We start from the raw sequence: 13117 nt of genomic DNA, 5'->3' as shown, positions 1-13117 counted from the left end.
CTTGTAACCTCCCCCTCACTTATCGACCTTAATGACAGTGAAAAATTAAACCGCGTGTACCTAATGGAAATTTGGGAAAAGCAATCGTCACCGAAGTTAATCTGTCGGTAAAGAGGAAGGAAAGGCTTACATCTAAATGAAAGGAAAAATTCAAATAAAACTGGTGGGAATTAATTTTGAAAAAGGGTAAAGTTAATAAGGAAAGTAAATGTGCGGTCGTTACGTTAACAATTAACTAGCGGTAATTAGATATTTGAGATTTGGGGGAAATTACGGTCTCCAGTCCTATGGACAATTACTATAGTAACTGAAAAAGAAAGGTTATTACACATATAATTAGCACTAGAAGCGTGGCAACTGAAGGTTGACACGTGTAGTGTGAAAACTGAAAGTTTGTCAGAAGTAATAAATTTCGCTACACTCTGACTTAATTTAGCAAAAGAATTAATAAAAGCAGAAAATTGAAAGTTAATTTAGTGACTGAGATTAATAGTGAACTTTGTTTCTGAAGCATATCGAAATTCAGTAAAATACAGTTAGTCTTGGGCTACCTCAACAATCATTTCAAAAGCTACTTGAATCCAAGCAATTTAGAAGTAAGAGATTTAACTTCGAACTTGAATTAAATGATTCTGAACAATTAACAATAGTAAAATTTTGTACGTACCAAGCTGAGCTGCAGTCACAGGTAAGCTAAAATACGGTAACAAAACTCGCACTCTTAATTTGTGCTCGTGTAATCTAAATATTGTAGCCAGCTATGAATACTTAAACTGAACTTTGAAATTAAAGCAGTGAAATTGAATAATGCTGCTTTAATGCTGGCGTTTGAATTTCAACGACACTCGGGTTCATTTCGGAAAAGGAAGGGACCCTGCTTGGTAATGCAATTGGGACACTGAGCAACAAAGGTTCATGCTAAGTTGCTGTAATTTTGCGATTTGAACAGTTCGAAAAGCTGAGGTCTGCCATACAGTTCTGAAACTTTACGTGCTTTTAGTGTTCCTTGTTGGTTGATTGAAGGTTTGAAGTCGTCGATCGAGGAGGTGGCGACGGTCACTCATTGCCGGCCGTCGCTGTTGCAGAAGCTGGATGCTGGCGCGCCTTCTTCTCGACACGGTCACCAGGCGAAACGGGCTCTTGATGTCCGCCAGCTAATGCTTCCCGTCCGCGACACCATGTCAGAAACAATCATCGCAAGTCGAGCACAATTACATGCTGCTGAACCCGGAAAGCGCGGCAACTCGCGGGAGCGTCACACAACACCTCCTCCACTCGCTACTCCAGCCAGACCCCTTCTGCTCTGCCCGCGCTCCACGCGGCCGAGTTCACACTACCAAAGATCCTACACACTTTCGTTCTTCACACGACCTATCGATGTATTCGTTCGATAGCACAGTTTTCCCTAGGCAAGACCCAGCGTAAAATACAAATAATATTTACAAAACAAACCAATTATACATCGACATAAATGCATATATATATATATATATATATATATATATATATATATATATATATATATATATATATTAAAACAATTACAATATATAAAGACACAGGTAACAAAATAAGGAAAAAATTATGGTACAATAGATGGAAATAGGATGATATGCATTTCCGGCGTTACACGTGCCCCACATTGTCTGAGGATGTTCGTGTAACCTAAACAGACTCAGAAAATGTCCCAAAAAGGAAAAAAACAGCGGAAATGCATATGCTCAAAACATCAAGAAAATTTAGCATTAGGCTAATTAACCATAAACCAATTTTTAGACCATAATAATTGAGTGGAGACACTCCTAATCTTATTCCACTCTGTCATATTACACAAAAGAAAACAGGGTGACAACATATTAAAATTCATAGAAAACATAGAAAATGGTTTAGCTATCCAAAAAATCAAAATTCTTACCAGTATCAAGAAATGTAATACTATTTACAAAATTAATCACAGTACATGGTCATAAAAAACAGGTATATCAAAATACGCAAATTAATAATTAATTACATAGAATACACATTTTATATAACCTTTTCATAATTAATACTCTCGCCATGAGAGTCCACTTAACGCTAAACAAAAAAATAATATACAGAAGATCGACAAAAACATAAATATTGACAGCAGAATTCTTTCACATCAGCTGTCCAGGAAGAAAAACAACTCCGCCTTCCGTACTCGCAAGTGCAAAGAATGCCGACAGCGGCACATGAGCCGACAGCGGCTCCGCCTCGCCAGTATTGTTGCGCCCGCCTGTGCGGCACGCTTGATCTCACTCGCCTGTGTAACGGCATTTCCAGAACGTCCGTTTCACTGAATTCTTTCGGAAAAACTCACTCCCGAGTAATCTCAAGGAGTCCATTAACAATATCACAGTGGATAACTCAACACTGTCCATCATCACACATGTACAAGCCTGAAACTTAAAACATCGTCTAAGTACATCGACAATGACTAGTAAAACACATATTCATGAAATCTTACAGCTTGTTACAAAATCATATTTACATTCAATCTACTGTGACTCAGCTGAAAACAAACTAGCAGCTTGGATTTATCAATTGATCAAATCATTTAATCAAAAATTAATTACTTATTAATTACAACTTCTTTAATGACCTCTTGGTCAGGCAAAAGCATGGCAATCTAGCAAACCTTAAATCTTACGCTCTATATTTACATACTGTACAAATTACCCATTGTGTGGTATTAATCGATCCTAGGTTGGTACAATTTCAAGTCTACAATATTCCGTATACCTTATAGTTTTCCAGAGCTTGGATACTCTAAGCAATAAGCATTTGTGTGAGGTATACCAATGACTTTATATGGTCCATTATAAACAAACTTAAATTTCGAGATTTCATTGTCTATCTCGCTCGATTTCTCATGAGCTTTTACAAGTACTAAGTCTCCGATTGCAAACTTAGCAAAACGCGCTTTAGCGTCATGACGTCGTATGCGAGCATCGGCTTTTAGCTTCATTACTTCTCGCAAACGATCTTTTTTCACACCAATACTAATGTCAATCCGTGGAGGGAATTTGATTATCTCTTCCAATTCACTTTCTACACTTTTGTCAATGCTGAGATTCCTCACGTTACAGCAGTTCAAATTCATTCCTGCGTCAATGTCATCCCGCCAGTTAACAATGTGTATAGGCTGGTATTGCCTATGCACACCGTCTCCCGCCTCGTCAAAACTAACTACTATTGTTTTATCTTGGGACGTACATGTCAAAGTTTTGCTTTCGCAATAAATCACTGCACGGTACTTTAATAGCCAATCTAACCCGATAATTACTTCCGTAGTTACGTCTGGCACGACGACAAACTCTTGTTCAAATCGTGCCCCACATATCTCGAAGTTGACAAAAATCTGTTTTGTGACCGGTTTACTGGCCTTCCCAGTAGCACCGATAATTTTCACTCCTGTTACTGGCATAACTACGATGCCAGGTCTGTCTTTCAGTAACTCAAATATTTTCGCAGATACAGCACTCAATTCTGCGCCGGTGTCAATCAACACGTTTAGTTGTAGGTCGTGCATATTAACAGACACTACTATCTGTCTACACTTTTCCTCGACTGTTTCTTTATTTTCCCACAGTAAATCCTCGTCTATATCCAGGTCATTCCAGAAGAAACCATCCGGCTTTGATCCTAAATCCTGCTTATCTGGCGGCTTTTTCAGCCTCTGTTCACATACAGTATTAATCTCAACACGTTTGTCCTGAGGCTTAGTCTGTAACTTCGCCTCCAATACCGAAACCTTTTCCTGTAACTCGTCTACTAGTGAGTGTTGCTTTGCTATCAATTCATTAATTGTCACCTTCTTCGATTCCTCTTTGGTCAGATTGATCTCATCTGCCACTCCACCTGGAGGAATGTGCCCAGTAGTATCTGTAATTACTTCCTCTGGATCTGCGCAACCCACATTCTACCGTCTGACAGTATAGTCAGCTCTAACCTCATACACGCTGTAATCTACGTGCTTTTCTACCAGTCGTGTCCGGCTATCACTAAAATTCTCGTAATCTTTATCAATACTTTCGCAATGCTTAAACTGGAGTTTTGCGTCGGATGGGTCGGCTACTTCTACCACTATAACTTTCGATAAAGTCTGCCGGTCAGGGCCAGAACTTTCCGTTACTACTTCAACATTCAACTCCTGCGGGAGGAAACACGACGAATCTTGCTCGTGCTCCCCATTAACATCAACTGTTTCCGGTAAAGTCTGCCGGTTAGGGCCAGAACTTTCTATCATTTCACAAACACTATCTTCCTGAGGGACGAGACGCGGCAAATCCTGCACGCGCTCCCCATAAACACTTCTCCCATACAGACCCCTATAACCTCTTAGTTCGTCGTATAAGCGACCGAACTGCCTTAACCAGACCTCAACCCTCTCTGCATCCCCTCGCTCGATGACGGACGTTTTATCCGACATCTGATCTTCTCTCAACACTTGCGAATCATTCTTAAACTCAATCTCCAGTTCCGCTGTGGGTATTACAGCTGCCACTTTATAATCGATTTCCGGAACACTACTTACATTGTTCTCACTGACAGTGAATGTATTTCCTACTGCCGTGTCTACAGCTGATCTACTACTTGTGGGCGCAGTCCTTTCTCCTAACACTGGCACACTCTCCCGCCGTTGATTATTCCACACGGAATTTTCGTAACGACGACACCTGGGTTTTCTCCTGTTATTGGGCCGCCAAAATTTCTCCACGCCCGGTCGGCCCCTCACCGGCGCGGCTAATGGTTTCCCTGTCTCGTCCCAGCAGATCTGCTCCCCGAATGCTGCTGAGGCGGCTTATCGCACCCTCTGGTGTTATTACTATCCTGTGAAGCCCGTATCACGTTAGTATGATACTGGTTTCCGTCATTCCTGTTATTATTTGCATTGTACCGATTGTTATTACGGTCCGAACCACTATTGTTATTGCTGCCAAAGTTGCGGTATGCATTATTCCCATGGTTATCGTTGTTGTGGTTGCTGTGGTACCCGTTGTTGTTACCACGGCCTCTACCACTGTCGCGATTATTGCGCCAATTGTCCTCGTCCTCACCTCTTTCCAGGAAATCATTGATTGTCCTGTAATTGCTTCCTATGTAGCGTTTTGTATCATCTGGAAGCTTCTTGTAGAGTTCCCAAACTATTTCAGATTCCGTGCGGCGATCACGCAAATATTACAACTTGCAGATCCACCCCTCACAGAACTCTTTCATCGAGCCACGCGAATTCGCATCGAAAGGCCTCGATACGACAAATTCGCGCCAGACACTTTGTTGTTTTTGCTCTGACCAGTATTCAGCCAGAAACAAATTTTTAAACTCGTCAAAAGTCAGGTTCGTAAAGTTGATGTTTAAGCCCCAACGCTTGGCATCACCAGCCAACACATCAATAACTGCATTAATTTTTCTCTCATTAGTCCATGATCTGGGTAAAACTCTTTCACAATTTTTAATGAAATCCGTCGCGTGTATACCGCCTTTTTTCAAGGGGTCGAACCGCTCCTCTTTCGTCAACAATTCCGAACTATGTGCACAGATTGGCACATAGCTCTGTTTTTCGTCAAGTTTCTTTTCTAATTCCGACACTTTCGTAATTACTTGGCAAGTGGTTGTCGCAAGCATTTCTACTTCCTTTTTTTTCTCTTCGCAGGAATTAGCCTGCTTCGTCACTTTGGTATCTACTTCGGATACTAAAGCCTTTAAAGTTTCCGCCTTCTTTTGATCCTCTTTTTTCACTAATTGAATTTGTTCCGTCACCTTATTCTCGATGATCGGAGCAACTGCTTCTCCTACACTTTTTTCGATTCTGCTAACTTCTGAATTAAAACGCGTATTTATGCTCGCAATTTCCGCCTGAACGCCTATCATTTCCTGTTTAAGATTACCGATTTCGGTATTAATCACAACAATATCTTCTTTGATTTTATCAACTTCTGCGTTAACAACTCCAACATTGTTGTTAACAACATTAATAGCTTTGTTCTGATTGTCTAGCTTCCTGTCAATTTTTTCAGACTGATCTTCTTGCTTGGCAGCCTGAGCTTTAATTTCTGCCGATTGAGTTTCTATCGTGCTAGACTGAGCCTTGATTTCGTTAATCAAAGCATTCAATAAATCAGCTAAATTCCCGGAAACTACCGGTTTTACTTCCGTAGCGGCTTCCTCTTTAATTGTCCCTGCGTATTCGTCATCAAGGGGTTCAGATTTGATTTTCACTTCCGATTCCGAAGCATTTTCTAAAGTATGGAATTCCATTTCTGCTCTTATTTGCGTTTCGGCGGTCGCGTCTTTCACGCTAGCCGCCTGCCCCTGAACAATGGGTACCGCGGTGCGCGTTTCCCACTGTTCGACCGATTGTTCCGTATTCAAGTCTGCCAAATTTTGGTAATTGTTGCCTTCACTCATTTTAATAATTTTAAATATAAATAAGAAATCTCAAATCTAATTAGGATTCCTCCCACTACTTAATCTCGCTGACGTAACTATCTGTTCGTAATCAATACTTTGTTACGACATTTGCACCAAACAAAATTCGTGTCCAGAACAATCTCAAATCTGAAGATTATCCTGTCACCAGGCGCCACGTGTAACCTCCCCCTCACTTATCGACCTTAATGACAGTGAAAAATTAAACCGCGTGTACCTAATGGAAATTTGGGAAAAGCAATCGTCACCGAAGTTAATCTGTCGGTAAAGAGGGAGGAAAGGCTTACATCTAAATGAAAGGAAAAATTCAAATAAAACTGGTGGAAATTAATTTTGAAAAAGGGTAAAGTTAATAAGGAAAGTAAATGTGCGGTCGTTACGTTAACAATTAACTAGCGGTAATTAGATATTTGAGATTTGGGGGAAATTACAGTCTCCAGTCCTATGGACAATTACTATAGTAACTGAAAAAGAAAGGTTATTACACATATAATTAGCACTAGAAGCGTGGCAACTGAAGGTTGACACGTGTAGTGTGAAAACTGAAAGTTTGTCAGAAGTAATAAATTTCGCTACACTCTGACTTAATTTAGCAAAAGAATTAATAAAAGCAGAAAATTGAAAGTTAATTTAGTGACTGAGATTAATAGTGAACTTTGTTTCTGAAGCATATCGAAATTCAGTAAAATACAGTTAGTCTTGGGCTACCTCAACAATCATTTCAAAAGCTACTTGAATCCAAGCAATTTAGAAGTAAGAGATTTAACTTCGAACTTGAATTAAATGATTCTGAACAATTAACAATAGTAAAATTTTGTACGTACCAAGCTGAGCTGCAGTCACAGGTAAGCTAAAATACGGTAACAAAACTCGCACTCTTAATTTGTGCTCGTGTAATCTAAATATTGTAGCCAGCTATGAATACTTAAACTGAACTTTGAAATTAAAGCAGTGAAATTGAATAATGCTGCTTTAATGCTGGCGTTTGAATTTCAACGACACTCGGGTTCATTTCGGAAAAGGAAGGGACCCTGCTTGGTAATGCAATTGGGACACTGAGCAACAAAGGTTCATGCTAAGTTGCTGTAATTTTGCGATTTGAACAGTTCGAAAAGCTGAGGTCTGCCATACAGTTCTGAAACTTTACGTGCTTTTAGTGTTCCTTGTTGGTTGATTGAAGGTTTGAAGTCGTCGATCGAGGAGGTGGCGACGGTCACTCATTGCCGGCCGTCGCTGTTGCAGAAGCTGGATGCTGGCGCGCCTTCTTCTCGACACGGTCACCAGGCGAAACGGGCTCTTGATGTCCGCCAGCTAATGCTTCCCGTCCGCGACACCATGTCAGAAACAATCATCGCAAGTCGAGCGCAATTACATGCTGCTGAACCCGGAAAGCGCGGCAACTCGCGGGAGCGTCACACAACACCTCCACCACTCGCTACTCCAGCCAGACCCCTTCTGCTCTGCCCGCGCTCCACGCGGCCGAGTTCACACTACCAAAGATCCTACACACTTTCGTTCTTCACACGACCTATCGATGTATTCGTTCGATAGCATAGTTTTCCCTAGGCAAGACCCAGCGTAAAATACAAATAATATTTACAAAACAAACCAATTATACGTCGACATAAATGCATAATAATGAAAAAATTATGGTACAATAGATGGAAATAGGAGGATATGCATTTCCGGCGTTACAAACTGTCAGATACTCTATATCAGTGCGCTCAGTACTCATTAGACATAGTGAGAGAGATAGAAGCGGCGTTCCCCAGAACTCACAGACTTAGAAGTGGTCAGGTGATTGGGTGTCACTTGTGTCATACGTCTGTACGCGAGATTTCCACAATCCTAAACATCCCTAGGTCCACTGTTTCCGATGTGATAGTAAAGTCGAAACGTGAAGGGACACGTAAAGCATAAAAGCCTGCAGTCCGACCTCGTCTGTTGATTGACAGAGACCGCCGACAATTGAAGAAGGTCATAATGTGTAATAGGCAGTCTATAAAGACCATCACACAGGAATTCCAAACTGCATCCACAGCAAGTACTATGACAGTTAGGAGGGAGGTGATAAAACTTGGATTTTACGGTTGAGCGGTAAATGCCAAACGACGCCTCACTTGGTGGAAGGAGCGTTGGACGATTGAACAGTGGAAAAACGTTGTGTGGGGTGACTAATCACGGTATACAATGTGGCGATCCGATGCCAGAGTGTGGGTAAGGCGAATGCCACGTGAACATCGTCTGCCAGCTTGTGTAGTGCTAACAGTAAAATTCGGAGGCGGTGGTGTTATGGCGTGGTCGTGTTTTTCATGGAGGGGCTTGCACCCCATGTTGTTTTGCGTGGAACTATCACAGCACAGGCCTACATTGATGTTTTAAGCACCTTCTTGCTTCTCACTGTTGAAGAGCAATTCGGGGATGGCGACTGCAGCTTTCAACACGATCGAGCACCTATTCATAATGCACGCCCTGTGGTGGAGGGGTTACACGACAGTAACATCCGTGTATTGAAATGGCCTGCACAGAGTCCTGACCCGAATCATATAGAACACCTGTGGGATGTTCTGGAACGCCGACTTCGTGCCAGGCCTCACCGACCGACATCGATACCTCTCCTCAGTGAAGCACTCCGTGAAGAATGGGTTACCATTCCCCAAGAAACCTCCCAGCTCCTAATTAGACGTATGCCTGCGAGGCGAGAGTGGAAGCTGTCGTAAAGGCTATGGATGGGCCAACACTACATCTACATCTACATCTACATCTATACTCCGCGAGCCACCTTACGGTGTGTGGCGGAGGGTACTTATTGTACCACTATCTGATCCCCCCTTCCCTGTTCCATTCACGAATTGTGCGTGGGAAGAACGACTGCTTGTAAGTCTCCGTATTTGCTCTAATTTCTCGGATCTTTTCGTTGTGATCATTACGCGAGATATATGTGGGTGGTAGTAATATTTTGCCCATCTCTTCCCGGAATGTGCTCTCTCGTAATTTCGATAATAAACCTCTCCGTATTGCGTAACGCCTTTCTTGAAGTGTCCGCCACTGGAGCTTGTTCAGCATCTCCGTAACGCTCTCGCGCTGACTAAATGTCCCCATGACGAATCGCGCTGTTTTTCGCTGGATCATGTCTATCTCTTCTATTAATCCAACCTGGTAAGGGTCCCATACTGATGAGCAATACTCAAGAATCGGACGAACAAGCGTTTTGTAAGCTACTTCTTTCGTCGATGAGTCACATTTTCTTAGAATTCTTCCTATGAATCTCAACCTGGCGCCTGCTTTTCCCACTATTTGTTTTATGTGATCATTCCACTTCAGATCGCTCCGGATAGTAACTCCTAAGTATTTTACGGTCGTTACCGCTTCCAATGATTTACCACCTATGGCATAATCGTACTGGAATGGATTTCTGCCCCTATGTATGCGCATTATATTACATTTATCTACGTTCAGGGAAAGCTGCCAGCTGTCGCACCATGCATTAATCCTCTGCAGGTCCTCCTGGAGTACGTACGAGTCTTCTGATGTTGCTACTTTCTTGTAGACAACCGTGTCATCTGCAAATAGCCTCACGGAGCTACCGATGTTGTCAACTAAGTCATTTATGTATATTGTAAACAATAAAGGTCCTATCACGCTTCCCTGCGGTACTCCCGAAATTACCTCTACATCTGCAGATTTTGAACCGTTAAGAATGACATGTTGTGTTCTTTCTTCTAGGAAATCCTGAATCCAATCACAAACCTGGTCCGATATTCCGTAAGCTCGTATTTTTTTCACTAAACGTAAGTGCGGAACCGTATCAAATGCCTTCCTGAAGTCCAGGAATACGGCATCAATCTGCTCGCCAGTGTCTACGGCACTGTGAATTTCTTGGCCAAATAGGGCGAGCTGAGTTTCACATGATCTCTGTTTGCGGAATCCATGTTGGTTATGATGAAGGAGATTTGTATTATCTAAGAACGTCATAATACGAGAACACAAAACATGTTCCATTATTCTACAACAGATTGACGTAAGCGAAATAGGCCTATAATTATTCGCATCTGATTTATGACCCTTCTTGAAAATGGGAACGACCTGCGCTTTCTTCCAGTCGCTAGGTACTTTACGTTCTTCCAGCGATCTACGATAAATTGCTGATAGAAAGGGGGCAAGTTCTTTAGCATAATCACTGTAGAATCTTAAGGGTATCTCGTCTGGTCCGGATGCTTTTCCGCTACTAAGTGATAGCAGTTGTTTTTCAATTCCGATATCGTTTATTTCAATATTTTCCATTTTGGCGTCCGTGCGACGGCTGAAGTCAGGGACCGTGTTACGATTTTCCGCAGTGAAACAGTTTCGGAACACTGAATTCAGTATTTCTGCCTTTCTTCGGTCGTCCTCTGTTTCGGTGCCATCGTGGTCAACGAGTGACTGAATAGGGGATTTAGATCCGCTTACCGATTTTACATATGACCAAAACTTTTTAGGGTTCTTGTTTAGATTGTTTGCCAATGTTTTATGTTCGAATTCGTTGAATGCTTCTCTCATTGCTCTCTTTACGCTCTTTTTCGCTTCGTTCAGCTTTTCCTTATCAGCTATGATTCGACTACTCTTAAACCTATGATGAAGCTTTCTTTGTTTCCGTAGTACCTTTCGTACATGATTGTTATACCACGGTGGATCTTTCCCCTCGCTTTGGACCTTAGTTGGTACGAACTTATCTAAGGCGTACTGGACGATGTTTCTGAATTTTTTCCATTTTTGTTCCACATCCTCTTCCTCAGAAATGAACGTTTGATGGTGGTCACTCAGATATTCTGCGATTTGTGCCCTATCACTCTTGTTAAGCAAATATATTTTCCTTCCTTTCTTGGCATTTCTTATTACACTTGTAGTCATTGATGCAACCACTGACTTATGATCACTGATACCCTCTTCTACATTCACGGAGTCGAAAAGTTCCGGTCTATTTGTTGCTATGAGGTCTAAAACGTTAGCTTCATGAGTTGGTTCTCTAACTATCTGCTCGAAGTAATTCTCGGACAAGGCAGTCAGGATAATGTCACAAGAGTCTCTGTCCCTGGCTCCAGTTCTGATTGTGTGACTATCCCATTCTATACCTGGTAGATTGAAGTCTCCCCCTATTACAATAGTATGATCACGAAACTTCTTCACGACGTTCTGCGGGTTCTCTCTGAGGCGCTCAACTACTACGGTTGCTGATGCAGGTGGTCTATAGAAGCATCCGACTATCATATCTGACCCACCTTTGATACTTAACTTAACCCAGATTATTTCACATTCGCATTCGCTAATAACTTCACTGGATATTATTGAATTCTTTACTGCTATAAATACTCCTCCACCATTGGCGTTTATCCTATCCTTGCGGTATATATTCCATTCTGTGTCTAGGATTTCGTTACTGTTCACTTCCGGTTTTAACCAACTTTCCGTTCCTAATACTATATGCGCACTATTTCCTTCAATAAGAGATACTAATTCAGGAACCTTGCCCTGGATACTCCTGCAGTTTACAAATATTACGTTAACTTTTCCTGTTTTTGGTCTCTGAGGACGGACGTTCTTTATCAACGATGATAATGTCCTCTCTGGTAAGCCGTCAGGTATTTTATCGTTTCGCCCAAGGGGGGGTCCCTCTAACCTATATTGAATTCCAGCATTGCTGATGGAGGTCGCCTCGAACATGTAAGTCATTTTCAGCCAGATGTCCGGATACTTTTGGTTACATAATGTATGTGTCGGTACTACCCGCCGTCAGGCGCGTGACCAGTTGGAACCCCCGATGCGCGAGAAATCGCGTCGTTAGAGCAGGCACCAGGGCCATCGTACAGGTACATCTACATCTATGTCTATACTCTGCAAAACACATTCAAGAGTCTAGCAGAGGGTTCATCGAACCATCTTCACAATAATTCTCCATAATCCACTCGCGCGTAACGTGCGGAGAAAACGAACACCTATATCTTCCCGTGCGAGCTCTGATTTCCCTTATTTTATTATGATGATAATTTTTCCCTGTGTAGGGTGATGTCAACATAATATTTTCTCATTCGGAGGAGAATGTTGGTGACTGAAATTTCGTGCCCCAGTGAGACAAACTTGTTTCAATGATTCCCACCCCAAATCCTGTATCATGTCAGTGACACTCTCTTCTTTGTCGATAATACATAACATGCTCTCCCTTTTCGGAATTTCTCGATTTACTCCTTTAATCCTTCCTGGTAAGTACCCCACACAACACAACGGTATTCCAAAAGAGACCGGACGAGCGTAGTTTAGGCAGTCTAGATCTGTTGGTTCTTCTGAATGTTCTGCCAATAAAACACAGTTTTTGGTTCCCTTTTCCCACAACATTTTCTATGTATTTTTTTCACCTTAAGTTGTTCGTAATTGTAATTGAAACTTCAATTATTTAATTGAATTTAAGACCTTTATACTTGTATTTGATTGATTAATCGTGTAACCGATGTTTAGCGGATTTCGTTTAGCACTCATGCGGATGACATCACACATTATCATTATTTAGGGTCGATTGCCAATTTTCATGGCATACAGATACCTTTTCTACATCTTTTTGAAAATTTTTATGACCTTTCTGATGATTTTACTAGACGGTAAGTGACAGCATCATCTGTAAGCAGTTTGAAAC

Source organism: Schistocerca americana, chromosome 8, assembly GCF_021461395.2.
Source record: "Schistocerca americana isolate TAMUIC-IGC-003095 chromosome 8, iqSchAmer2.1, whole genome shotgun sequence".
Taxonomy (NCBI): Eukaryota; Metazoa; Arthropoda; class Insecta; order Orthoptera; family Acrididae; genus Schistocerca; species Schistocerca americana.
The sequence above is the reverse complement of the archived record's forward strand: the minus strand, read 5'-3'. Positions refer to the sequence as shown.